Consider the following 27661-nt stretch of genomic DNA (forward strand, 5'->3'; position numbering starts at 1 on the left):
GCAGCTGACTTGATCCATTTCTGTTATGCCAGCCTGCTAAGTGGCCAGGTAGATTTTTACTTTTCCAGTCTGAGCTAATTTGTACATTCCCACCCACACTAACTGTATCAGGGCCTCTCCTCCCCGCCACCCCTGGCTTCCAGTTCAGGAGACTGGAGAGCAGTGAGGCCCTACCCTTCTCAGTTGCATACAGGCGGGGCTTCTGAGCACCACTCCCTCCTTTAGTCCTGGGAGTGGTAAGCATTCCCCACCCTTGCCAGCCCCAGGCAGCTCACTATCCCTTATTGCTTTTTCTTTTCTTTTTTTTTTTTGAGACGGAGTCTTGCTCTGTCGCCCAGGCTGGAGTGCAGTGGTGTGATCTCGGCTCACTGCAAGCTCGGCCTTCTGGTTGATGCCATTCTCCCGCCTCAGCCTCCCAAGTAGCTGGGACTACAGACGCCCGCCACCATGCCTGGGTAATTTTGTTTTTATATTTTCAGTAGAGACGGGGTTTCTCCGTGTTAGCCAGGATGGTCTTGACTTCCTGACCTCGTGATCCGTCTGCCTCGGCTTCCCAAAGTGCTGGGATTACAAGCATGTGCCACCGCGAACCTCCCCCCCACAACCTTATTGCTTTTTCTTAACTCTGCCCACACCTTTGTAAATGGTCCCATCATTAGTTACCCCACTTGAGTATACCATTGCTTTCCCACCAGGAATCTGAGTGATACAGTCATCTTCATCTGTAAAAAGAGAAGACTCACAGGTAAAGCCTGATGCTTAGAACATTGGCCTGGCCGTGCAGGGTGGCTCACACCTGTAATCCCAGCACTTTGGGAGGCCAAGATGAGCAGATCACTTGAGGTCAGGAGTTCCAGACCAGCCTGGCCAACATGGCGAAACCCCATCTCTACTGAAAATACAAAAATTAGCCAGACGTGCTGTCAGGCACCTGTAATCCCAGCTACTCGGGAGGCTGAGGGAAGAGAGTTGCTTGAACCCAGGAGGCAGAGGTTGCAGTGAGCCGACATCACGCCACTGCACTCCAGCCAGGGCAACAGGAAAAATCCCTCCAAAAAAAAAAAAAAAGAAAAAAAAGAACATTGGCTGTAGGGGACTAATGGCCTGACTTCCAATCCTGGTTTCACATCTTACCAGCTCTGTGACCTTGGACAGCTCTGTTCATTTTATTCATTCACTCATTCATTCATTCATTCCCAAGAGCACCAGGAATAGTGGATATAGCAGTGGACAGGCAGACAAGTCAAATGTCCATCCACTGACAAATGAATCCACAAAAGGGGGTCTGTCCATAAAAGGGAATATTATTCATCCTTAAAAAGGAATGAAGCACTGACCCATGCTTCAACACGGATGAGCCTTTAAAACATTACACTAAGTGAAATAAGCCAAATGCAAAAGGATACCTTTTTTTTTTTTTTTTTTTGAGATGGAGTCTTGCTCTGTCGCCAGGACGGAGTGTAGTGGCGCAATCTCAGCTCACTGCAACCTCTGCCTCCTGGGTTCAAGTGATTCTCCTCCCTCAGCCTCCTGAGTAGCTGGGACTACAGGCGTGCACCTCCACACCCAGCTAATTTCTGTATTTTTAGTAGAAACGGGGTTTCACCATGTTGGCCAGGATGGTCTCCATCTCTTGATCTCGTGATCTGCCCTACTCAGCCTCCCAAAGTGCTGGAATTACAGGGGTGAGCCACCGTGCCTGGCCAGGATACTTCTTTTATGACTCTATTTATAGGATATGTCCAGAATAGGCAAATCACTTCAGTGTTGCTCTTGCTTCCACTCTAAGACGTCTATTTTCTTGTCTTTCTTTTGTTTGTTTATTTGTGATGGAGTCTCATTCTGTCGCCCAGGCTGGAGTGCAGTGGCATGATCTCAGCTTACTGCCATCTCTGCCTCCTGGGTTCATGAGATTCTCCTACCCCAGCCTCCCAAGCAGCTGAGATTACAGGCACACACCAGCATGCCTGGCTAATTTTTGTATTTTTAGTAGAGACAAGGTTTCACCATGTTGGCCAGGCTGATCTCAAACTCCTGACCTCAAACGATCCGCCCATCTCAGCCTACCAAAGTGCTGGGATTACAGGTGTGAGCCACTGTGCCTGGCCTGTTTGTCTTTCTGCTGAACTCTTGCACTGATCCCTCATGCTCTCCCCTCTCTACTCCTTCAGCCCTTGTCCTCTATTTCACCATTGCCACCTCCACTACTCCATGGATTCTGTTCTCAATGAGGTTACCAAAGACTTCTCAGTAGCCAGACTTCGTTGATATATTTTATTCCTTGTTTTACTTGATCTCTTGGATGCATTCAACACCACTGACCACTTTCTGCTTCTTGGAGCAGTTTTTTCCCTTGGTTTCCATGACTCTCCTGGGGCCCATGTTCTCCTGGTTTCTCATTTGTACCTCTGTGACTCTATCTTATCTTTCTTTTTAAAAAATAATTTAATTTATTTATTTTAGAGACTGGGTCTTGCTCTGTCACCCAGGCTGGAGTGCAGTGGCAAGATCATAGCTCATTGCTGCCTCAAACTTCTGGGCTCCAGGGATCCTCCTGCCACAGCCTCCTGAATAGCTGGGACCACAGGCACATGCCACCAAGCCTGGCTATTTTTTTTTTTTAATTTTGTAGAGATAGGGTCTTGCTATGTTACCCAGGCTGGTCTCAAACTCCTGGCCTCAAGTGATCCTCCTGCCTCAGCCTCCCAAAGTACTGGGATTACAGGCATGAACCACTGCATCTGACCTTTGTCTTAACTTTCTCTGGCTCTCTTCTCCCTGTAAATTTCAGTTCCAACAAATTGTCTCTCAGCACTTTTTATGTTCCTATCAGGATAGGACAGGTTATGCTCAAATAAGAAAGCACTCTCAGAGTCTCACGGCTTATAACAGTGATGATTTAATTCTCACCCACACTACATGTCCATCATGGATCTCCCAGAAGGCTCTACTCTCTGTAGTCACTCAGAGATCAAGGCTAACGGAACAGCCGCTGTCTTGAACTCTTTAATGAGAACTCTGGAGAGTCTCACAGTAGCAATTAAATGTTCTGACCTCGTGATGGAAAGAATATAAAGTTACCAAAAACAAACAAACAAACAAACAAACAAACAAAGCTCTGACCTAGAAATGCACTCACTTCTACTCATTACTCATTGGTCAAAACTAATAACTTTGTCCTACCCAACCACTAGGGAACCAGGAAATGCAATTCCCACATATATTCCCTATGTATCCAGAAACTGCAGAAGCAGAAATATTTGGTGAACAGCGCTAATGACTATTGCATCTTCTCCCTGGGAAATTTCATCCACACACATTGTTTTAAGAATAATCAAATGCTAAATGCGAAGCAAGTGGGAGGAGGGGGTATATATGTATAGTATATGTTTAATTATGCATGGAATATAACTGGAAACAGGATCTACTATATAATTCGCAAGGCCCAGTGCAAAATGAAAATGTGAAGTCCCTCATTTAAAAGTTAAACATTTCAAAATGGGGACAGCAAAGCGTTAAACAAATTCAGATTCCTTCTAAGTGTGGGTCCCTATATGACTGCACAGGTCCCATGCCCATGAAGCTAGCACATCTGGAAGGATATACAAGGTGGTCTCTGGGAAGGGAGCTGGGGCTGGGGGAATTAGTCGGTGTTTGACGATTTATTTATCACCCTGCTTGTATCTGAATTTTTTCTACCATATGCGTTCATTACTTTTTTTTTTGAGACAGAGTTTCACTCTTGTTGCCCAGGCTGGAGTGCCATGGTGCGATAATCTAGGCTCACTGCAACCTCTGCCTCCCGGGTTCAAGTGATTCTCCTGCCTCAGCCTCCCGAATAGCTGGGATTACAGGCATGCGCCACCACACCCGGCTAATTTTTTGTATTTTTAGTAGAGACGGGGTTTTTCCATGTTGGTCAGGCTGGTCTGGAACTCCCGACCTCAGGTAAGCCACTGAGCCCAGCCTGCGTTCACTACTTTTTAAATCACCGAACGCTAAATCTGTATCTCCAGACCATATCTGAATTCTGTGCATAGTCTATGAACCTATGAACCTATATATCCCAGACACTTCAAGTCACATCTTCAAAATGAAACACTTTCCCACAAAATAGTACAAGTAAGGACTAATGAGAGGAGAGAGTGGAGACAGCAGGCATGGACTATTTTTTCTACAGGCTTGGCTAGAAGGAAAAAGAGAGGTAAGAGGCCGGGTGCTGTGGCTCACGCCTGTAATCCCAGCACTTTGGGAGGCCGAGGCGGGTGGATCACCTGAGATCAGAAGTTCAAGACCAGCCTGGCCAACATGGCAAAACCTGTCTCTACTAAAAATACAAAAATTAGCCGGGTGTGATGGCGCCCGCCTGTAACCCCAGCTACTAGGAAGGGTGAGATAGAAGAATCACTTGAACCTAGGAGGTGAAAGTTGCACTGAGCCGAGATCACACCACTGCACTCCAGCCTGGGCGACAGAGCAAGACTCCATCTAAAAAAAGAAAGAGAGGTAAGAATGGTTTTTAATGGAATCATGGGAAAATGTGTGTGTGTTGCAAGGATGTGGAGAAGATGGTTGAGCCATTCAAAGATTATGATAGACTAAGTGGGATGTTGAGAATGGTGGTCTCTGTTTCTTTGCAGAGTAGGAAGCCACGTGTGAAGAAATGGGGATTGGGGATTAATTGAATGGTGGATTTCTTAGTCGTGTGTGTATATGTTTACAATTTACAGAAAATCAGGTGACAGTCTTCAACAGAAAAGGGAGGTTTTTCTGAGGAAACACTTATCTCACAGAGCTCAAGTGCAGGAAATGTGGCCCAACCTCATGAGAACCTATTAATAGAATCAGAAACTAAACTGTCCTGAGCTGAAGTTGCTCTTTCAGTTTGAAGCTGCGTGGGCCTGCCTCTGTTTGTCTCTCTGTGCGCCCATTGTGAGTCTCTGTAAACACTGGATTCCTCTGTTTCTCCCAGGGCACGTGGTCCAACACTGCCTTCAAGGTTAGGTGTCCACAGTTAAGAGTGCAAGCCCAGATCCACTATCCAGTTTCGGGATTCAAGGGGAATGATTGGCTTAGTTATTTATCCCTAGTCCAATCAGCTATGGCTGTGGGCGGGGCCACAAACAAACATGGCGACAAACGCTGACGTCCATGAGGGGAGAAGACAGGGAGGAAGGAGAAATGAGGAAGAAGAAAAGGAAGGAGTGAGAGAGAAAGAAGAGAGAGAGCTCTCAGAGAATGGAGGCTGGGGGACTGCTGATTAAATACCCCAATTCCCTCAGGTGGGACAGCACTGAGGCAGGTCTAGGCAGTCTCCAGAGGGCCCTAGTGGGACAGAGCCCAGATGCTCACAGCCGTGACCTGCCCTTCGTTTTTTAATTCCACCCCCCTCCGCCCCCACCCCCGAGACGGAGTCTCGCTCCGTCGCCCAGGTTGCAGTGCAGCAGCGCCATCTCGGCTCACTGCAACCTTCCCCTCTCGGGTTCAAACGATTCTCCTGCCTCAGCCTCCCCGAGTAGGTGGGATTACAGGCGCCCTCCACCACGCCCGGCTAATTTTTGTATTTTTAGTAGAGACAGGGTTTCACTATGTTGGCCAGGCTGGTCACGAACTCCTGACCTCAAGTGATCCAACCACCTCAACCTCCCAAAGTGCTGGAATTACAGGCGTGAGCCACCACGCCTGGTCGTGACCTGCTCTTTAGTGCTTCCTGTGTCAACTGCCTTCCCTTCCCTGCCTCCCTTCCCCATGCCTCTTCCTGGGTCACCTCCCAACAAACTACATTCACCTGAACCTCGTCCAGCCGTTATGTGCTGGTGTTAAGGAGTCTGTCTGGAATTTTCCCTGAGAGCAATAAGTGGGTTTATAAACAGGGGTGTGGCATGATCTCATTTGCAACTCAGAGCACTCTGGCTGCACCCTGGAAAATGGGCAGAAGGGGCAAGAGTGGAGCCAGGGTCCTGCCCAGGGAGGGGGTACAGTGACATGGAGGGGGGCTGAAGACAGCTCCCTGAAGGACACCAACATCAAGGAGACTAAGCTGAGGCACTAGGGAGGAGAGGAAGACCAGGAGACAGTGAGAATCCAGAGGCCACTGGATGAACACTTCACAAATAAGCCGGTGACCAAGGAGATATTAAGAGCGATGGTAAAGCTGTGTAATTAAAGCCGCTCTAGTAAGGGACCTGACAGATAAATTACTGGAACAGAATGGAGTCAAGTATTAAACACGAAGATAGGTGGAGGCCGGGTGTGGTGGCTCACACCTGTAATCCTAGCACTTTGGGCAGCCAAAGCAGCAGGATTGCTTGAGCCCAGGAGTTCAAGATCAGCCTGGGCAACAGAGGGAGACCATGTCTCTACAAGATATAAAAATAAATCAGCCAGTGGTTATGCACGCCTGTGGTCTTAACCACTCGGGAGGCTGAGGTGGGAGGATTGCTTGAGACCGGAAGGTCAAGGCTGCAGTGAGCCATGTTCATGCCACTGCACTCCAGCCTGGGCAACAGAGTGAGACTCTGTATGAAAAAAAAAAAAGTAGGAACTTAATGTGTGATAAAAGCATTTAAATCAGGGGAGAAATAAATTCCTCCAAATAGGATCTTTAAACAATTGGCTACTCATTTAGGGGAGGTCTGAGGGGAGAGGAAAATGTACTCAAACTTTACAGATTTGAAAAGGTGTGTAACTTTTCAAAATATAAAGTGATAGAACTGTCATGGGTAAATTGAGTCCTTTCCTTACTTTATATCAGTTGCAAAGAAAGAAAACCTAAATTGGAAAAAAAAAAAAAAGGCCAGCTGGATTTATTCTCTGGCCAGAGAAGGAGAAGGAGTGACCTCTCACTCCAGAAACACCTCCTCCTCCCCAAGCTGTGGAAAGCTAGAGAATTTTAAAGTTAGATATGGGGTGGAAAGGTTTGTAAGTCTGTGCAGGGAGGAACTTTAGATGCGTAGGCACAAACCATAAGCATGTCTTTTCATACAATGCATGGTCAGAAAATAGTAATTTTCTTCTATGGGTGGGGATTTTAGTATTATAATAATATGTTAATGATCTAAAGATAACAAGGAGTCCCTGATGCTGGTTTGCTCTGGTTTCCAGCAGGCCTTACCTTCCTCTGATAATTGGCGAAACATTTTGAAGCTCCCAGGGCATCTGGAGTCCTTGTAAACTAGCATACCTAGAGGTAAAGAGAAATGAAAATAAAAGAAATGAAATAGAGCTTTTGCAGCTATCGACCACTTAAGAAAATAATGAATATTCAGCTGTTTTGCTCTCTCAGCTATTTCTCCAGGACTGCCCCAACAGGAGTCTCCAAAAGTGAGCAAAATCAGCTACACAAAATGGGACATGCAAGTTACCGTTCTATTTGTATTGCACACATTTTGCATTAAAGATAGAAAATGCAAACAAAGATAAGTGGACACCCTTTGAAATTACTCAACTGATGATGACATCTCACTCTCCTCTACCTGGCTGGTGTTCCATACTTCTTCCCACAGTCTCTGGGAACATGTCTGTACCAGCGGGGCTTTGCAGCCATGATACTAGGCTTTTCTTCTTTTTTTCTTTTTTTTCTTGAGATGGAGTCTCGCTCTGTCGCCCAGGCTGGAGTGCAGTGACACAGTCTCTTCTCACTACAAGCTCCGCCTCCCGGGTTCACGCCATTCTCCTGCCTCAGCCTCCTAAGTAGCTGGGACTACAGGCGCCCGCCACCGTGCCCGGCTAATTTTTTTGTATTTTTAGTAGAGACGGGGTTTCACTGTGTTAGCCAGGATGGTCTCGATCTCCTGACCTCGTGATCCGACCAAAGTGCTGGGATTACAGGCGTGAGCCACTGCGCCCAGCCAAGGCTTTTCTTCTCTGTCGGGTGTGCAATGTTCCAGCCATGGCTCACTGTGGTTTCTTTCTTGATAACTGCCATGACTAAAACAACATGTCAAAGCAATATTATTTTCCTCTATATTTCTCCAGGGCTATTTCTCAGTGAATGTGCCTTTTTAACTCTCTCGTGCTTCCTTCTCATCACCTAATTCAGAATTCTTTTTCTTTTGAGATGGAGTTTCATTCTTGTTGCCCATGGGAGTGGAGTGCAATGTCTCAGCTCACTGCCACCCCCGCCTCCTGGGTTCAAGTGATTCTCCTGCCTCAGCCTCTCGAGTAGCAGGGATTATAGGAATGTGCCACCACGCCTGGCTAATTTTGTATTTTTAGTAGAGACGAGGTTTCTCCATGTTGGTCAGGCTGGTCTCGAACTCCCGACCTCAGGTGATCTGCCTGCCTCGGCCTCCCAAAATGCTGGGATTATAGGCATGAGCCACTGTGCCTGGCCCAGAGTTCTTAAAATAAGTTGATCAAGAGTCTATTGCCTAGTGATGTCAGAGGGTTAGCTGAAGTCCCCGTGCCTTGGTATCTAAAAATGTTTTTCTTTTAGTTATGCTAAACTGGTGCTGCCTAATAGGGTGGCCACTCACCCCATGTGGCTACTTCAATTTAAATTAATTAAAATGAAATAAAATTTAAAATTCACTTCTTCAGTTGTACAAGCCGTATTTCAATAGCCACATGTAGCTAATGGCTACCATATTGAACAGCAAAGACATACAGAACTTGCCTACCATTGTAGAAAGTTCAACTGGACAGTGCTACAACATCTGTGGGATAGAGGAAAAGGTGAGTTTAGTTGCAAATAAGCAAGTAAGGTAAGGGGAGTCCCAAACAGATAGATGGCATCTATTTTGTGTGAAGTCTTGTGCTCACGCCCATAGTCCCAGCTACTTGGGAGGCGGAGGTGGGAGGATCACTTGAGGCCAGGATTTTGAGACCAGCCTGGACAACATAGCAAAATAAAAATAAAAAATATTTTCTTTCTTTTTTTTTTTTTTTTTTTTTTTGAGACACAGTTTCGCTCTTGTTGCCCAGGCTGGAGTGCAGTGGTGATCTCGGCTTACTGCAACCTCCACGTCCCGGGTTCAAGCAATTCTTCTGCCTCAGCTTCCCAAGTAGCTGGGATTATAGGCGTGTGCCAACATATTCAGCTACTTTTGCATTTTTAGTAGAGATGGGGTTTCACCATGTTGGCCAGGCTGGTCTGGAACTCCTGACCTCAAGTAATCCACCCGCCTCGGCCTCCCAAAGTGCTGGGATTACAGGCATGAGCCACGAGATGGAGTCTTGCTCTGTTGCCCAGCCTGGAGTGCAGTGGCATGATCTTGGCTCACTGCAACCTCCACCTCCTGGGTTCAAGGGATTCTCCTGCCTCAGCCTCCTTAATAGCTGGGATTACAGGCATGCACCATCACTCCCAGCTAATTTTTGTATTTTTTTTAATAGAGACAGGGTTTCACCATGTTGGCCAGGCTGGTCTAGAACTCCTGAGTTCAACACAAATATTGAAATAGGAGGCAGGGTAGTCCCAGCCACTTGGGAGGCTGAGGTAGGAGGATCACCTTGAACTCAGGAGGTCAAGACTGCAGTAAGCCATGATTGTACCACTTCACCCCAGTCTGGGCAACAGAGTAAGACCCTGTCTCAAAAAAAAAAAAGAAAGAAAGAGGAAGGAAGGAAGGAAGGAAGGAAGGAAGGAAGGAAGGAAAAAAAGAAAAGAAAAGAAAAAGAAATAGGAGGCAGAGTTGCCTGATGAGAATGAGAGGGAAGGGAAGAGGGTAGGAAGTGGGATGAGTGTCGAGAAGATTCAAAATAGTTGCTATGGTGAATGGGAAGAGAGCGCCAACAGGGAAAACAGGAATTCCCGGGTGGTGGTAAGAATTAGAGACCATGAATTTGTTATTGCCAGCAGTCTAGGTGACTGAGATTATGGGAACAACCTGGGGCCTTCCCACCAACAGGAACGGCCTTCCACCTCCACACCCAGCAACCCACCAGGACTTGCCAAGTGGTTCACATAATTTTAAGATATGTCATCATCGGTGTCTACTGTTTGTTATGGTGTCAACATGTGTTACTGGGACTGTAACTAGCCAGGCCCAAGATACAGGAGCAAAAGGCTGATTCTGTTGCTCTTCCCATAGATCACCCTTTCCTGGGATGTGCATCCCCTGTCAGGCCACAAAACAGGGCAGAAAGCTTTTCTTTGTCCCCTGACTCAACTCAGCCACTGGGAATGACTTGGTTCGCTCAACTTAATCTGGATATACCTACCCCACCTTCTTATAAATGCTAGGTTTATTTAAACCTCAAGATCTCCCATCTATTCCTCTCTACCCAAGCTGAATACCCATGCTATCCTTGGGAAATTAAAAAAATATCTGTTTCCTAGTCAAGATAGCTGGCCATTTTACATAACAACCCAGGTCTTCTGCAACCCTAAACAAAGGCTGGAGATAGATGAGGAAAACTAAGGTTCTCCTAATGGTGGATGGTAGAGAGACGTCTGAGGTTTCTGGAGGACTGAGGACCTGTTGTCTTCTCCACCAGTCTAACCAGAACAGGTATAAAAACAGGATAGAAAGAAATTTACATTGATCCAGGACTGGGCTTTTGCCACAAGTTGCAAATTATGTTATTTAGGGTGCTTTTGTCTGAAAGTAGCAGAATGCCTGACTCAAGCTGGCTTAAATATGAAATAAATGATTATTTCATGTACTAGGATATCCTGGAGGAAGATAAGCTTCCGAGTGGGTTGATTTAGTGGCTTGACAACATAGTCAAGGATCTGGGTTCTTTCTGTCTCTCTGTACTGCCACCCTTGTTGTTGGGTTCATCCTCAGAAAGAAAGATAATCAATTCTTTTGTCTCTTTCGTGGGAAAATCTTTCCCAGAGTCCCTTTTGCCCCACTTCACTCTATCCTTCTAGTGCTAGAAGTGAGTCACATGCCTGTTCCTCTCCTGACAAAAGACAGGGAATGACTATGACCCGCTTGGACCAACCATCTGGGTTGGAATGGATGTCGGGGAGTCGTTCACAACGTCCATGCCTGGATATAGCAAAGATCGTGGAATGTAGGCTGGATGGGAAAGAAATTGGAGGAAAGAGGGTCCTGAGAGGGAGAAAGTGGAAGGGCCAAGGGATTCTGGAGTTCAAAGAACTGCTAAGCTGGAATGATCAAAAGAACAGAAGGTGCAAGCCTGTGATCAGAGAAATGTGAGACTTTAGAGGAAGATTTTTTCCAGGAGAAACCTGGACAACTTCATCCCCAATTCAGGAATATCATGTTAGTCCCATTCTACTTGTGGGTGACTGGTGTAGGAATGGGTATGAAAACAAGTGTATGGCTATGAAACACAAGAGGAAATTTGTTGTGGGGCTTCTAAAGAAAGATGTAGGGGCCGGGCTTACTGGCTCAAACCTGTAATCTCAGCACTTTGGGAGGCTGAGATGGGAGGACTGCTTGAGCTCAGGAGTTTGAGATCAGCCTGGGCTGATATATTGAGACCTGTCTATAAAAAATTTTTAAATTAGCCAGGCGTGGTGGTGCATGCCTGTTGTCCCGGCTACTTGGGAGGCTGAGGTGGGAGGATCACTTCAGTGCAGGAGTCAAGGTTGCAATCAGCTATGAACACATCACTGCACTCCAGTCTGTGTGACAGACTGAGATCCCATCAAAGAAGGAAGGAGGGAGGGACAGAGGAAAGGAAGGAAAGAAGGCAGGAAGGCAGGAAGGAAGGAAAGAAGGAAGGAGTCATTCCCAAGAAACAGATGCGAGAAGAGATGGTCTTTCTGAAACGACAGTCTCTGGATGGCAGAGCAGAATGATGGTAAGAACTTGGTTTGAACAATTGAGTTAACTAATTCAGGAGCTACCCTACTTTGGGACTTCTTTTTTTATTTTTTATTTTTATTTTTTGAGACAGAGTCTCGCTGTCTTGCCCAGGCCAGAGTGCAGTGGCACAATCTCAGCTCACTGGGGATAATGCTGCTATAATCATGGTTCTACAAATTCCTGTTCATGTTTCTGCTTTCGATTCTTTGGAGATATAGCCAGTAGTAGAATTGCTGGGTCTTGGGGTAATTCTGTATTTAAGTTTTTGAGGAAATAAGGTTTTTTTTTTTTTTGAGACAGAGTCTAGCTCTGTCGCCCAGGCTGGAGTGCAGAGGCGTGATTTTGGCTCACTGCAACCTCAGCCTCCCAGGTTCAAGCAATTCTCATGCCTCAGCCGCCTAAGTAGCTGGGATTACAGGGGTGTGCCACCACGCCTGGCTAATTTTTATATTTTTGGAAGAGATGGGGTTTTGCCATGTTGGCCAGGCTGGTCTCGAACTCCTGACCTCAAGCAATCTGCCCGCCTTGGCCTCCCAAAGTTCTGTGATTATAGGTGTGAGCCACTGTGCCTGGCCAAGTTTTGTTTTTTCTTTTTTCTTCTTTTAACACAAAGAGCATTTCTTGTGTGTTTTTATGTAATCTACCCAGATAACCACCTGTGCCTGACAGCATCTCCTTTTTAACCCAAAAGCTGAATACATCACCCTTGGAAGGAGAAATACCTTCCTTGCATCAGCAAGTCACCATCTCTCTCGCTAAAGCAGAGATAAAAATTTTTAATTTAATTCCAACAGGGCATTTTGCTACAGAGCATGGAGAGGGGAAGCAGAGTAAAGTTACGCTGAATAGTTGGATATTTAGGACATGAGACAAAAAGCAGAAGCAGAGAGACCAAGAGAAGGAAGAGAGGAACTGAATGTGGGACTTTGGCATGAAGACCCACCAGCCCTGAGATTCCCTAGAGTGGTCTTCAATAGAGAGTTCCTCCCTAGTCCTGGACTCCAGGAAGCCTGACTCATTTACGACATCTCCTCTTGTTTTCTACGAGATCTCGTCTTCCGTATTTCTCTCTGAGCATCCACATACTAAGCCCTCAGTGTGTAACCGTCTATTCCTCACAATCAAACGAACACAGCTAAAACACAGTCTCATTCCCTCAGCCCCCACCAAACTGACAGCACCTTCATGTCAATGATATTGACTCACTTGGGCCCATTCTGTTGATCCAGTGACGTGGCATTCATCAGAGTAGTTGTCTCGATCCAGCTGAAGAGCTCCAAGTCAAATGGAGAAGCCAATGGAATGGGTAGGAAGTGGGATTGTCACCAGGCTGGGGCACGGAGATGGTGACATGGGATAAAGTAGGTACAGCAAACAGGATGTGAGGGCCAGAACCGATGGGCCGGTCAGGAGGATGAGCTCAGGATCTCTGGAGGCCCCAGGAAGAAGGGGTAGGGAGAGCACCTTGGCTCTTCCCACCTGCAGGAAGAGGAGAGGGGATGGTGGCAGAGTCTGTGATTGAAGATCTGTGTACTTCTCCCTGCCCATGCATAGCTCTTACCAAAACTCCCTCTTTTCACTGGCCTTTTTATCCAGTCAAACCAAATTTCCCTTGGCTCTCACTCGCTCTCTCGCTTTTTTTCATACCCACCCCCATTTCTCTTATGCCTGGAACAGTCTCCCACTTAGCATCTGCCTGCCCAGTTCTTTGCCTTCCTTTACAACTCCTCCTACCACTTAGCTTCTCTGATTAAGTGAAAGTTGAATAAGTATACCTCTTTCCCCAAAACACATCTCTGAAATCCCAAACATCCCTGAGGTTGCCATCTGTGAAGAAAGGTCTCTGATTGACTAATTTTCATTAAGGGAATTCAATGAGATGACTAATTATAAGCACCACGCCTGGCACCTAATAATGTTTAGTGAACTGAAGCTATTAATTAACAATGATATGTCATTAATGATAATAATATAGTAATAGGATATAAGCTCTTAGAAGACAAGGACAGTGGCTACTCTATGCCCAGGTTCAGTAATCCAATATTCAAATATTTAATTGTAGCAGAGATTGATAGGCTTTTCTGCCATGCCCAACTTCCCCCTCTAGCTCAACCTGAAATCAACAGACCTTCATATCCATAGCTGTGGCTTATTGTACCAGGGTGAACATCTGCCCAGGAGAGCCAGACTATTAGCTGGCCAGTGGCCAATTGGGACTTCTCTATTGAGAATATGAGCCAGGCACAGTGGCTCATGCCTGTAATCCCAGCACTTTTGGGAGGCCAAGGCAGGAGGATCTCTTGAGTCCAGGAGTTCCAGACCAGCCTGGGCAGCATAGCAAGACCCCATCTCTAAAAAAATAAAATAAAAAAGATTTTAAATTAGCCAGGCATGGTAGTGTGTGCTTGTAGCCCAGCTACTTGGGAGGCTGAGGTCGGAAGATTGCTTGAGCCAGGAGTTTATTTGCAGAGATGAGGTTATCCTATGTTGCCCAGGCTGGTCTCAAACTCCTGGGCTCAAGCAATCCTCCCACCTTGACCTCCCAGAGTGGTGGGAAAGCAAACATGAGCCACCATGCCCAGCCCCAGCTCTGCCATCTATATGGTGTTACCCTCATCAGCATGGTCCTAAGTGGTTCCCACCAGAACTCAATTCTAAAGAGAAGGCTGGAAGAAAAAGAAAGGAGAAAGAAAGGGCATGTTCCTCCTTTGAAGGGCATGTTCTGTCACTGCCACTTGCTGGTCATTGGCTGGAGCTTAGTCACGCAGTCACACCTACCTGCAGTAGAAGGTGGGAAATGCAGTCCTTATTCTGTTGACCATGTTTCCCACCGAAAATCAGGACAACCAAATTGAGCACAACCAGGAATTTCTGCCACCAGTACAAATGAAACAGTCCTCTGACCTGGAGCTGAATGACTAGCCTGTCCTACATGTGGAAGGAACTCTGGGTTCCCAGGGGATCTGGGCAGCTATGAAACGTATAACATAGCTCAGCCAGGAAAAAGCTCCCAGAAAAGAATTTATTTGTCTGGGAATGTACAGGCAAGAAATGACCATTCTGCATTTTTCCGGGGGGAAGAGGCCCAACCAACTTCATGTGGTTTGTTCTGTCCAGCTTGGCACTGACAGAGGCTGGTGGGGGCTAGGGGAGGGTCTGAAAGTTCAGGGTCTCAGGTATGAACTATTGCTCTGACCAGGTGCTAGGTTGTGCCCTGTGGGAATGTGCTGGGTCCCTAGATGACCTCAGAGGTCACTGATTTCACAAGATCACAAACAATTCAATATTCAAATATTTAACTGTAGCAGAGATGGATAGATTTTTTTTTGCCATGCCCAACCTCCCCCTCTAGCTCAACCTGAACGCAACAGACCTTCATATCTATAGCTGTGGCTTATTGGACCAGGGTGGACAGGGTGGCTCAGCCTTCCCTGACCCACCAGCTGAGAAACAGTCATGCTCTCCTCTGAGGCTCCATCATACCTGGAATAGACATCTCTTGGTAGTGCCATGCTTCCTATGTTTTCAGTTGATATGGCTCAGGTCAAGCTGTCCCCATCCACAAGTCCCAGAGGTGGGTCCAGGACACAGTCCTAGATAATCAAAGCATCATTTTCTTCTGGCTACTGTGCATTGTTCAAGAGCAGGCACATGATTCAGGTTGGTCTAATATGAGTCTTGGAATTTTGGCTAAAATCATTGAAAAAGTGGTGATCTTTGAGCTGGAGTTGCTAAGCTGGCAGGTTATGCGCCTAAAGCTCTTGGTGGCCATCATGCCAGCAGGGAATGAAGTTGACTTGGAGGAAACCAGAGGGAAATGATGGAGGGATTTCTGACAACATCATTTGAACACCCTGATCAAGCCATACCTGCAACCTCGACTAGATTTAGGCACCAGTAACCTCCCTTTATTGCTTAAGCCAATTGGAGCAGGCATGCCTATCACTTTTTCACTTTTGACCAAAAGTCTTGGCTAATCTAGCATCTATGTGTCCCTTCATAACATAGCTTCTCACTTTGTAGCTGATGTTGCAATTTATTCCTGAGCACATTTCATGGATCCTCTTTGGCTATGAGAATTTTTTTTTTTTTTTTTTTTTGAGATGGAGTCTCACTCTGTCGCCTAGGCTGGAATGCAGTGGTGTGATCTTGGGTCACTGCAACCTCTGCCTTCTGGATTCAAGCGATTCTCCTGCCTCAGCCTCCCAAGTAGTTGGGACTACAGGTGCATGCCACCACACCTGGCTAATTTTTATATTTTTAGAAGAGACAGGGTTTCACCACGTTGGTCAGGCTGGTCTCAAACTCCTGACCTCAAGTGATCTGTCTGCCTCGGCCTCCCAAAGTGCTGGGATTACAGGCATGAGCCACCATGCCCGGCCGACTATGAGATCTTGAAACCAGAATTCCTCCGAGGTGCCAGGCACAACTCAGATGTTTGGGGAATACTTGGTGAATGAGTGGATAGATTGATGGATGGATGGATGGACTGATGGATGGAAATAATTAAGATAATACATGTTCCTCCAGAACGTCAAGCCCCCAGATTGCAGCCTATGCTTCTCCAGGCCTTTCTCAGAATCTTTGCCCCATCCTTGTGTTCATTCATCCATGCAATACATGTTTATTGGCTCTGTGCCAGGGAATATGTGGTGCAGTGGTACAGAGCCCGTGCTCTGGAGTCATATGGACCTGGATTTGAACCCCGTCTCTGCCCCTTAATCTTCATGTGACCCTGGACAACTTGCTTAACATCTCTGAACCTTGATTTCTTCATATGTAAAATAAGCGTTAGTGGTATTTTCTCCGTAGAGTTGTTGTGAGAATAATCAAGATAAAATGACCACTTACTATGTGCCCTTTACAAATGTTAGCTGTAATTATGCTCTTGCCTTCCAATTTAACTAGCTAGATAGGTAGGCAAGTTGGGGGGGTGGAGAGAGAGAGAGAGAGGAAACAGCAAAAATAAATGCATTTTTTTCTCTGTCTGATAATTTGTGGAAAATATACTTGTCTAGACCAGTGATTCTCTACTAGGGGTGACTGTGTGCCCCAAGGACATTTGGCAATGTCTGGAGACATTTTAGTTGTCATGACTGAGGGAGTGCTACTGGCATCTACAGCCAGAGCTGCTGCTAAAATATAGGACAACCCCTGTGACAAAGAAATGTCTGGTCCCAGTATGCACAGTGGCTGGGACAGGCATAGTGGCTCATACCTGTAATCCCAGCACTTTAGGAGGCCGAGGCAGGAGGATTGCTTGAGCCCAGGAGTTCAAAACCAGCTTAGGCAACATGGGGAGACCCTGTCTCTACAAAAAATACAAAAATTTAGCCGGGCATGGTGGTGTGTGCCTGTAGTCACAGCTACTTGAGAGGCTGAGGCGAGAAGATAGCTTCAGCCCAGGAGGTTGAGGCTGCAGTGAGCCATGATTGTGCACTGCACTCCAGCCTGGGCCATAAAGTGAAACCCTGTCTCAGAAACAACAAAAACAAACAAAAAACCAGAACAAAACAAAAGTCCACAGTGCCTAGGCTGAGAAATCCTGGTCTATAATGTGTTGACATCTTTGAAATCAAGTACCACAGTCCAAGGTACATAGTAGGTGCTCAGTGAATGTTTGACAACCACATGAATGAATGAATGAATCAATCAATCAATCACAGAATGAATGAATCTCCTAATGAATGAATGATTATATAGTTCGTTTGTCATTTGGCTGAGTGCCTGGGACAGGGCTGCATCTGAGCAGCTGTTCAGTAAATGGTTATTGACAAGTTCCTGTAAACACCTCCCTCCGAAGCAGTTGGGGAGCAAGATCCTGGCGGGTGAACACCCAGCCTCACAGGTATGGTTCCAGGTCATGATAAATTGCTGTGGGAAGCCACAGAGCAGACAGCTCATCACACATTGTGATGGATTCATTGTCTTCTCTTGTGGTCCCCTTTATCTCAAACACTCAGCAGAGAAGGATTTAAAGGGGCTGAGCTGAGCGAGAGCCTGTAGATGCTGCTCTTCAGGAAAAGGAGGGGAAAATCAGCCCAGACTGGGGATCATCATTAACAGGAGCCCGTTAGAATTAGAGATGGGGGTGTGGATGGCGGTAGGACTCTCTTCATCCCCACACCTTATCTAATTCATTTATTCAACAAATATTTATTGAGTACCAGAGACTCTTTGGGGATACATGAGTTAACAAAACAGACAAAATCCCTACCCTGTTGGAATTTATATTTTAAAGAAGCAGGATGAACAATGGACACATAAGTCGGACATGCTGTATATGAGGAGCCCTGTACACTAGGAGAAAAATCAGGCAGGGAGAGAAGATAAGGCATGTTTGGGGTTGAGCTTTTCCATTGAGGTGAAATTCACATAACATGAAATTAACCATTTAAAAGTGAACAATTCGCTGGTGCAGGGGCTCAGGCCTATAATCCCAGTACTTTGGGAGGCTGAGACGGGAGGATTGCTTGATCCCAGTAGTTGGAGACCAACTGGGCAACATGACAAGACACCATCTCTATTTTTGTTATTGTTTGTTTGTTTTGAGACCGAGTCTCACTCTGTTACCCAGGCTGGAGTACAGGCGTGATCTCGGCTCACTGCAACCTCTACCTCTTGGATTCAAGTGATTCTCGTGCCTCAGCCTCCAGAGTAGCTGGGACTACAGGCATGAGCCACCGCACTCGGCTAATTTTTGTATTTTTTTAGTAGAGACAGAGTTTCACGAGGGTTCGAGCCCAGGCTGGTCTTGAACTCCTGACCTCAGCTGATCCACCTGCGTCAGCCTCCCAAAGTGCTGGGATTACAGATGTGAGCCACCGTGCCTGGCCTCTATTTTTTTTTTTAAGTGAACAATTTAGTGGCATTTAGTTCATTCACAATGTTGTGCAACCACTATCTCTGTTTAGTTCCAGAACATTCTCATCATCCCAGAAGGAAACCCCATACCCATTAAGGAGTCCCTCTCCATTCCCCCTTCCTGCAGCCCCTGGTAACCACCAGTTTTCTTTCTCTATATGGATTTCTCTGTTTGTCTGTTTTTGGATATTTCACATAAATGGCATACACTATGTGGCCTTCTGTCACTAGCTCCTTTCACAAGAAGCTCACCTTGTTTTCAAGTTTCATTCATGTTGTAGCATGTGCCTTTCATTCCTTTTTATGGCTGAACAAAATTGAATTGCATGGATAGACCACATTTTGTTAATCCATTCATCTGTTTAGGGACATCTGAGTTGTTTCCATCTTTGGCTATTGTGAAGAGTGCTACTATGAACATTCAGGTTACATGTATCTGTTTGAGGCTGGGCACAGTGGCTCATGCCTATAGTCCCAGCACTTTGGGAGGCCAAGGTGGATGGATCACTTGAGGTCAGGAGTTCGAGACTAGCCTGGCCAACACAGTGAAACTCCATCTCTACTAAAAATTTAAAAATAAAAATAAAAAAGCTTCCGTTTGAATCCCCGTTTCCAATTCTTTTGGGTAAAAACCTAAGAGTGGAACTGCTGGGTATATGGTAATTCTATGTTTAACTTTTTGAGGGATGGCCAAACTGTTTTCTACAGCAGCAGCATCATTTTACATTCCTATCAGTGATATACAAAGGTTCCAACGTCTTCATCTTCTCACCAATACTTGTTATTTTTGAGAGAGAGTCTCGCTCTGTCACCCAGGCTGGAGTGCAGTGGTGCGATCTCAGCTCACTGCAACCTCCACCTCCTGGGTTCAAGTGATTTTCGTGCCTCCTGAGTAGCTGGGATTACAGGGACCTGCCACCATGCCCAGCTACTTTTTGTATTTTTAGTAGAGACCAGGTTTCGCCATGTTGGCCAGGCTGTCTTGAACTCCTGACCTCAGGTGATCTGCCCACCTCGGTCTCCCAAAGTGCTGGGATTACAGGTGTGAGCCACCGCGTCTGGCCTCCATTTTAAAAATAATAATCAACCTAGTGAAATGAAGTCGTATGTCATGTGATTTTGGTTGTCGTTTCCCTAATACAAATTATTACGTGGTAACCATCTTTTCAAGTGGTCATTGGCCACGTGTATATCTTCTTAGATAAATGTCTATTCAAGTCCTTTGCTCACGTGTGACTTGGGTTGTCTTTTTGTCATTGAGTTAGAAGCATGGAGTTTATTTATTTATTTATTTATTTATTTATTTATTTATTATTTTTGAAACAGAGTCTCAGTCTTGTCGCCCAGGCTGGAGTGCAGTGGCGTGATCTCGGCTAACTGCAACTGCCACCTCCCGGCTTCAAGTGATTCTCCTGCCTCAGCCTCCTGAGTAGCTGGGATTACAGGCACCTGCCACCACACCTGGCTAATTTTTGTACTTTTAGTAGAGACAGGGTTTCACCATGTTGGCCAGGCTGGTCTCAAACTCCTGACTTCAGGTGATCCACCCACCTTGGCCTCCCAAAGTGCTCCCAAATTACGGGCTTGAGCCACCGTGCCTGGCCTTATTTATTTACTTTTTGAGACAAGGTCTCACTCTGTAACCCAGGCTGGAGTGCAGTGGCACAATCATGGCTCACTGCAGCCTCAACCTCCTTGGCTCAAGCAATCCTCCCACCTCAGTCTCTTGTGTAACTGGGACCACAAGCATGTACCACCACACCAGGCTAATTTTTGTATTTTCTATAGAGCCCAGGTTTTATCATGTTGCCCAGGCTGGTCTCAAACTCCTGGTCTCAAGTGTTCTTCCTGCCTCAGCCTCCCAAAGCGCTAGGATTAATAGTTGTGAGCCATGATGCCCAGCCTAAACTTTTAAATAGGGTGATCAGAAAAGATCTCCCTAAGATGATGACTTTTAAGTGAAGACCTTAAGAAGGTGAGAGGGTGAGCCAAGGAGATAACTGGGAAGAGCATTCCAGGCAGAGAGGACAGCAAATACAAAGATCCTGAGGCAAATCACTTTCATTTGTCTGTAACTCTGTTTTCCTGTCTGCAAATGGGGAGGAATAAGACCATGAAGCATCCCATCACATGTTGGCAAATTATCAACACCTGGGCTCGCCCACTGCTCTTGCTCTTAAGCAAGATACTTAATGAATGTCTCAGAGCTTCAGTTTGCTCACCTGTAAAATGGTGATAATAACTGTACCAACCTCACAGTGTTGTCAGGAGAATTAAAAGAAATATGCTTTGCCAGGGCCTGGCACACAGTAGCGTTCAGAAATGTAGGGTTTGAACCCAGACTAGGAGGACTTCCAGTCCTGAGGGGTGATCATACCTCACTGCAGCCTCGACTCCCCAGGCTCAGTGATCCTCCCACCTCAGCCTCTCAAGTAGCTGGGACTACAGGGCATCTGCCACCATGCCCAGTTAATTTTTGTATTTTTTGTAGAGACAAGTTTCACCATGTTGCCTAGGCTGGTCTCAAACTCTTAGGGTCAAGTGATATGCCTGCCTTGGCCTCCCAGAGTGCTAGGATTACAGGCATCAGCCACCATGCCTGGCCCCTCTTTTCTTTTCTTCAGATGGAGTTTCACTCTTGTTGCCCAGACTGGAGTGCAATGGTGCGATCTCGGCTCACCGCTACCTCCCACCTCCCGGGTTCAAGCAATTCTGCTGCCTCAACCTCCCGAGTAGCTGAGATTACAGGCATGTGCCACGATGCCTGGCTAATTTTGTATTTTTAGTAGAGACTGGGTTTCTCCATGTTGGTCAGGCTGGTCTCGAACTCCCGGCCTCAGGTGATATGCCCGCCTCAGCTTCCCAAAGTGCTGGGATTACAGGCCTGAGCCACTGCGCCCGGATTCGCTTTGCTTCTCCCCCCGCTCCCCTCCCCCGCTCCTCTCCCCTCTTCTCCTGTCCCCTCCCCTCTCCTCCCCTCCCTCTCCTCTTTCTTTTCTTTTTTTTTTTGAGTTAGAGTCTCACTCTGTTGCCCAGGCTGGAATGCAGTGGCACAATCATGGCTCACTGCAGCCTTGAACTCATGGGCTCAAGCGATCCTTCTGCCTCAGCCTCCCAAGTTGGGATTACAGGCATGAGCCACTGCACTTGGCTCAGTTCCCCTCATTTCTGTGAGAGAGTCTGAAGGGTTTCATGGTGGGGAAGCCTGTGGTCCATCCTGACTGCCTCCCTATGTTTTCCCCTATCTATGTTTTTAAAAGCATAATTTATCCAGCCTGGCCAAACATGGTGAAACCCCATCTCTACTAAAAATGCAAAAAATTAGCTGGGTGTAGTGGCGGCACCTGTAATCCCAGCTACTCAGGAGGCTGAGACAGAAGATGTTGCAGTGAGCTGAGATTGCGCCACTGCACTCTAGCCTGGGCAACAAGAGAGAAATTCTATCTCAAAAAAAAAAAAAAAAAAAAAGCATAATTACTTAGATTCTAACATCAAGCAGGGAGATTACAGTCTGAATCCCAGCTTTCACTGAATGACCTTGGGCAAATGTCTTAACCTCTTTGAACTCATTTCTTCATCTGTGCCTCAATACTGTGGACAGGATTCAAGATCATATTGTGTCAATAGGAGAATTAACAGAGATAACGCAAGTGAGTATCACCAGCACGTGACAGGTGCTCAAAAAAAAAAGCCTTCCTGGCCAGACACGGTGGCTCACGACTGTAATCCCAGCACTTTGGGAGGCCGAGCTGGGCGGATCATCTGAGGTCAGAAGTTCAAGACCAGCCTGACCAACATGGAGAAACCCCGTCTCTACTAAAAACACAAAATTAGCCGGGGTGGTGGCGCATGCCTGTAATCCCAGCTATTTGGGGAGGCTGAGGCAGAAGAATCGCTTGAACCTGGGAGGCAGAGGTTGCCATGAGCCGAGATCATGCCATTGCCCTCCAGCCTGGGCAACAAGAGTGAAACTCCGTCTCAAAAAAAAAAAAGTCTTCCCTCCACTATGGCTTCATCGTGTGGCTGCCCAGCAAATACAATTTGGGGCAATCAAAAAACACAAGATTACTTTAAATAGATCATCTTCAACACAAATTACCATGGTGTTTTGCTTTGTTTTGTTTTTTGGTGGCAAATAGATTGTGGGCCTTGTGGGGGGTCTCAAGTGAGTGCTCAGATCCCAGCTTCTGTGCTTTATTGGCTGTTGGACCTCGGCGAGTGTCTTAACCTGCCTGAGCTTTAGTTTCCTGGCCTAACTTACAAAGTAGTTGTAAGAATCCAAGATAATTTTTGTAAAGCACCTAGCACCCAAGAGGACTTTGGGCCTTATGGGGCCACAGGTAGTTATCCAGCTGTGAAAAAAAGGACAAAAGGTCAGGCACAGTGGCTCATGCCAGTAATCCCAGCACTTTGGGAGGCCGAGGAGGGTGGATCACTTGAGGTCAGGAGTTCGAGACCAGCCTGGCCAACATGGCAAAAACCCGTCTCTACTACAAATACAAAAATTAACCAGGCGTGGTGGCACACGCCTGTAATCCCAGCTACTCTGGAGGCTGAGGCAGGAGAATAACTTGAACCCAGGAGGCAGAGGTTGCAGTGAGCTGATATCACGCCACTGCAGTCCAGCCTGGGCGACACAGTGAGACTCCATCTCAAAAAAAAAAAAAAAAAGCCTGCCTGCCTTCCCTCCCTCCCTCCCTCCCTCCGTTCTTTCTTTCTTTCTTTCTCTCTCTCTCTCTTTCTTTCTTTCTTTTCCCTCTGGGGCCCAGGCTGCATGTAATCTACTCGGCTCGCTGCTGCCCCCGCACCGCGGACTGCCTGGGACTGCCAGCGCTCGCCAGCCTGCTTTTCCTCCTTTGGCTGCAGGCGCGGGTTCGCCATGTTGGCCACGCTGCTCTCCGGCTCCTCACCCCGACTGCTCTGCCCGCCTCGGCCTCCCGAAGTGCTGGGACTGCGGGCGGAGTCTCGCTCACTCCGTGCTCCGTGTGGCCCGGGCTGGAGTGCGGTGGTGTGGTCTTGGCTCGCGGCAGCCTCCGCCTCCCAGCCGCCTGCCTTGGCCTACCAGGGTGCTGGGATTGCAGCCCCTGCCCGGCCGCCGCCCCGTCTGGGAGGTGAGGAGCGCCTCTGCCCGGCCACCCCGTCTGGGAAGTGAGGACTGCCTCTGCCCAGCCGCCCCATCCGGGAAGAAGTGAGGAGCGCCTCTGCCCGGCCGCCCCGTCTGGGAAGAAGTGAGGAGCGCCTCTGCCCAGCCGTCCCGTCTGGGAAGAAGTGAGGAGCGCCTCTGCCCGGCCGCCTCGTCTGGGAAGTGAGGAGCGCCTCTGCCCGGCCGCCCCGTCCGGGAAGAAGTGAGGAGCGCCTCTGCCCGGCCACCCCGTCTGGGAAGTGAGGGGCGCCTCTGCCCGGCCACCCATCGTCTGGGAAGTGAGGCGCGCCTCTGCCCGGCCACCCATCGTCTGGGGAGTGAGGAGTGCCTCTGCCCGGCCGCCCCGTCTGGGAAGAAGTGAGGAGCGTCTCTGCCCGGCCGCCCCGTCCGGGAAGAAATGAGCAAGGCGTCTACCCGGTCGCCCCGTCTGGGAAGTGAGGAGCGCCTCTGCTTGGCCGCCCCGTCTGGGAAGAAATGAGGAGCACCTCTGCCCGGCCGCCCCATCTGGGAAGAAGTGAGGAGCGTCTCTGCCTGGCCACCCGGTCTGGGAAGTGAGGAGCGCCTCTGCCCGGCCGCCCCGTCTGGGATGTGGGGAGCGCCTCTGCCCGACCGCCCCGTCTGGGAGGTATACTACGGAGGCCAGAAGCAATCTGAGGGCTGGACGTGGTGGCTCACGCCTGTGGTCCCCGCACTCTGGGGGGCCGAGGCGGGTTGATCACTTCGGGCTGGGAGTTCGAGACCAGTCTGGCCAACATGGGGAAACATATGGAAAATACAACAGACAAACCAACCAACCAACTCAGTGACAACAAAACAGGTCTATCCTGGAGTCGTACTCTAATTTTTTCTATTTTCCTCCCTTTCTGATCCTTTATCCCACTTTCTTTTTCTTCCTCTTCCTTCTCCTTCTTCGTCAAATAGAGGATTGAGTTATTATCACTGAAAAAAAAAAAAAAAAAAAAAAGGACAAGAAACCCGAGCAGTTTGGGTGGCAAAGGAAGACCAGGAGAGAGAAATTCCAATCAGGCTATTTAGAAACACCATGCAGAGCTGGGCACGGTGACTCACACTTGTAATCCCAACACTTTGGGAGGCTGAGGCGGGCAAATCACAAGGTCAGGAGTTCGAGTCCAGCCTGGCCAATATGGTGAAACCCCATCTCTACTAAAAATACAAAAATTAGCCAGGCATGGTGGTGGGCGCCTGTAGTCCCAGCTACTCGGGAGGCTGAGGCAGGAGAATTGCTTGAACTTGGGAGGCAGAGGTTGCAGTGAGCCGAGATCATGCCACTGCACTCCAGTCTGGGCAACAGAGCGAGACTCTGTCTCAAAAAAAAAAAAAAAAAGAAAGAAAAGAAAAGAAAAGAAAGAAACGCTGTGCAGAGCCTAGTGAGAGTGAAATCAAAATCAGTGAGTTTCCAGCCTTATTTTTCTCTCTCTAGAAAGAGCTAGGGATCAGGAATCTCAAATTTGGACTTCACTTTGTCCAAAGCTAACTCTGTGCCCTTAAGCAAATCTCTTCCCCTCTCTATGCCTCAGTTTTCCAGGAATCCCTTTGTAAAGACCCTTTCCTCTCTGAAACCATGGTGGTACTGCTACTGACCAGCAGAGGGCAGTAATGCACCAACATTCTCTATGGATCTGCGTTGCTTTTGTCTGGCCTTGGACAAGAACATTGAAATAATTAGTTAGTGGTCTGTGTCACTCTTTTTCAAAGAGCCTTATTTTATCCTCAGCGCATAGTCAGAACAAGGTCTTGCCACAGTGCACAGATGAGGAAGTAGAGCCTCAGAAGCATAAGAAACTTAATAACTGGTAATTTTGGTCACACCACATCCTAAATTTTGACTATCAGAATGGTATGAACACATTGCTGTATGTCTGGGCTGCATGGCATCGATAATCCATTACCTGCTTTATGGTTCATGAAGCACTTTCTGATCCTCAATATCAGAATTTTTATCTTATTCTCCTCCAGTTTACAGGTGAGCAAACAGTGGCCTCTAGGGGTTATGTCATTTGGCTTAGCATTTTCTTGTTCTTTTTTTCCTCCAGGTGTTTTTTGTGTTTGTTTGATTGTTTGTTTTGAGATAGAGTCTTGCTCTGACACCCAGGCTGGAGTGCAGTGGCGCAATCTCGACTCAGTGCAACCTCCACCTCCTGGGTTCAAGCGATTCTTATGCCTCAGCCTCCCGAGTAGGTGGGACTACAGGCATAAGTCACCACGCCTGGCTAATTTTTGTATTTTTAGTAGAGACAAGGTTTCACCATGTTGGCCAGGCTGGTCTCAAACTCCTGACATCAGGTGATACACCTGCCTCAGCCTCCCAAAGTGCTGGGATTACAGGCGTGAGCCACCAAGCCCCGCCTCTCCAGGTTTTATTTATTTATTTTAGCAACAGGGTCTCACTATGTTGCCCAGGCTGGCCTCGAACTCCTGGCTTCAAGTGATCCTCCCACCTTGGCCTCCCAAGTAGCCGGGATTTACAGCAGTGAGCCACTGCACCTGGCACTAGCATATTCACAATCAGCTCCATCTTAGAGACTGGTCGACTCCAAGAAATATTAGCTTAACAATGACAAAACCTGGCTTTCTGCAGTTTTTATGTGATGAAATGTAGTGAGTGAGTTCTCATCCAAATATTGCTCCTTGTTTTGCAAAAGGAATTAAGCCCCTTTCCCTGTCTCAGCAGCCACACCATTATTAGCAATCCCATAGGAAACTGGAATAGCTTTACATAGACAGTGGTTCTCAAAAAGGACTATCAAATGACACACCTATCCCCAACTCCAGATTCTGATATCCACACCCCAAACATCCAATCACTGGTTTTGATGGTCTTTTGATGTTGTTGTTTGTTTGTTGTTATAGTTTTTGTTTTTGTTTTGAGATGGAGTCTCGCTCTGTCGCCCAGGCTGGCATGCAGTGGCACGATCTCGGCTCACTGAAACCTCCGCCTCCCAGGTTCAAGTGATTCTTCTGCCTCAGCCTCCCGAGTAGCTGGACTACAGGCATGCACTACTATAAATTTTTTTTTTTTTTTTTTTAGACAGAGTTTTGCTCTTGTTACCCAGGCTAGAGTGCAGTGGCACGATCTCAGCTCACTACAACCTCCGCCTCCCAGGTTCAAGCGATTCTCCTGCCTCAGCCTCCCAAGTAGCTGGGATTACAGGCGCCTGCCACCATGCCTGGCTAATTTTTGTATTTTTAGTACAGACGGGGGGGTTTCACCATGTTGGCCAGGCTGGTCTGGAACTCCTGACCTCAGGTGATCTTCCCACCGAGGGCTCCCAAAGTGCTGGGATTACAGATGTGAGCCACCGCACTCGGCCTTCTTTGTTGTTTTGATCTGTTTATGTGTGCTATGTCATCAACAGACTCCTGGGTTGGATAAAATGCTGTAACAGAAAAGTGCAACTCAAATTAGCTTAAACACGTAAACATTAGGAAAATTTCACCTTACCTAACAAGTAAACTGCAAGGTAGCAAAGGTAGCCACTAAACATCAGCAGTTTCTCTCCATTTTTTCACCTTCATCACGATGGGCAAAAGTGCCCTTGAGTGTGAGCCCCCTCATGGATACAAGATGGCAACTGCATTCCCAAGCACGGCAGCCAAGGGGGGCAATACCCAAAGGAAGATAAAAGGCCTCTTCCTTGTGTCTCTTTATAAAAGGAACTACCCACCCCAGCTGATTTGCTCTCACATCTCATTGGCCAGAAATGGATCACATGGCCCTGCCTAAACCAATCACTAGCCAGGGAATGAGATTGACATGAAGGCTTAGGCCTCTGGATCTCAACCGGGGTGATTTTATCGTGGAGGGGACATCTGGTACTGCCTGCTCACATTTTTGATTGCCACAACTGAGGGCAGGATACTACTAGCACCTACTGAGTAGAGGCTAGGGATGCTGCTAACATCTTAC

General features: G+C 47.3%; 1 long non-coding RNA gene across 1 annotated transcript in view; it reads right to left on the reverse strand.

The window, feature by feature from the left end:
- LOC134732050 (uncharacterized) overlaps positions 1 to 27276 on the reverse strand; it is a 28561-nt gene extending 1285 nt beyond the window's left edge. Inside the window, exons 1-3 of the long non-coding RNA XR_010114949.1 lie at positions 27197 to 27276; positions 12933 to 13205; positions 7115 to 7183 (exon numbers count right to left, since the gene is read on the reverse strand). This is a non-coding gene — a long non-coding RNA (uncharacterized lncRNA). The remainder of the gene's footprint in view (positions 1 to 7114; positions 7184 to 12932; positions 13206 to 27196) is intronic.
- Between the last annotated feature and the right edge of the window lie 385 nt (positions 27277 to 27661).

The sequence above is a fragment of the Symphalangus syndactylus genome, chromosome 13 (genome assembly GCF_028878055.3).
Source record: "Symphalangus syndactylus isolate Jambi chromosome 13, NHGRI_mSymSyn1-v2.1_pri, whole genome shotgun sequence".
Classification (NCBI taxonomy): domain Eukaryota; kingdom Metazoa; phylum Chordata; class Mammalia; order Primates; family Hylobatidae; genus Symphalangus; species Symphalangus syndactylus.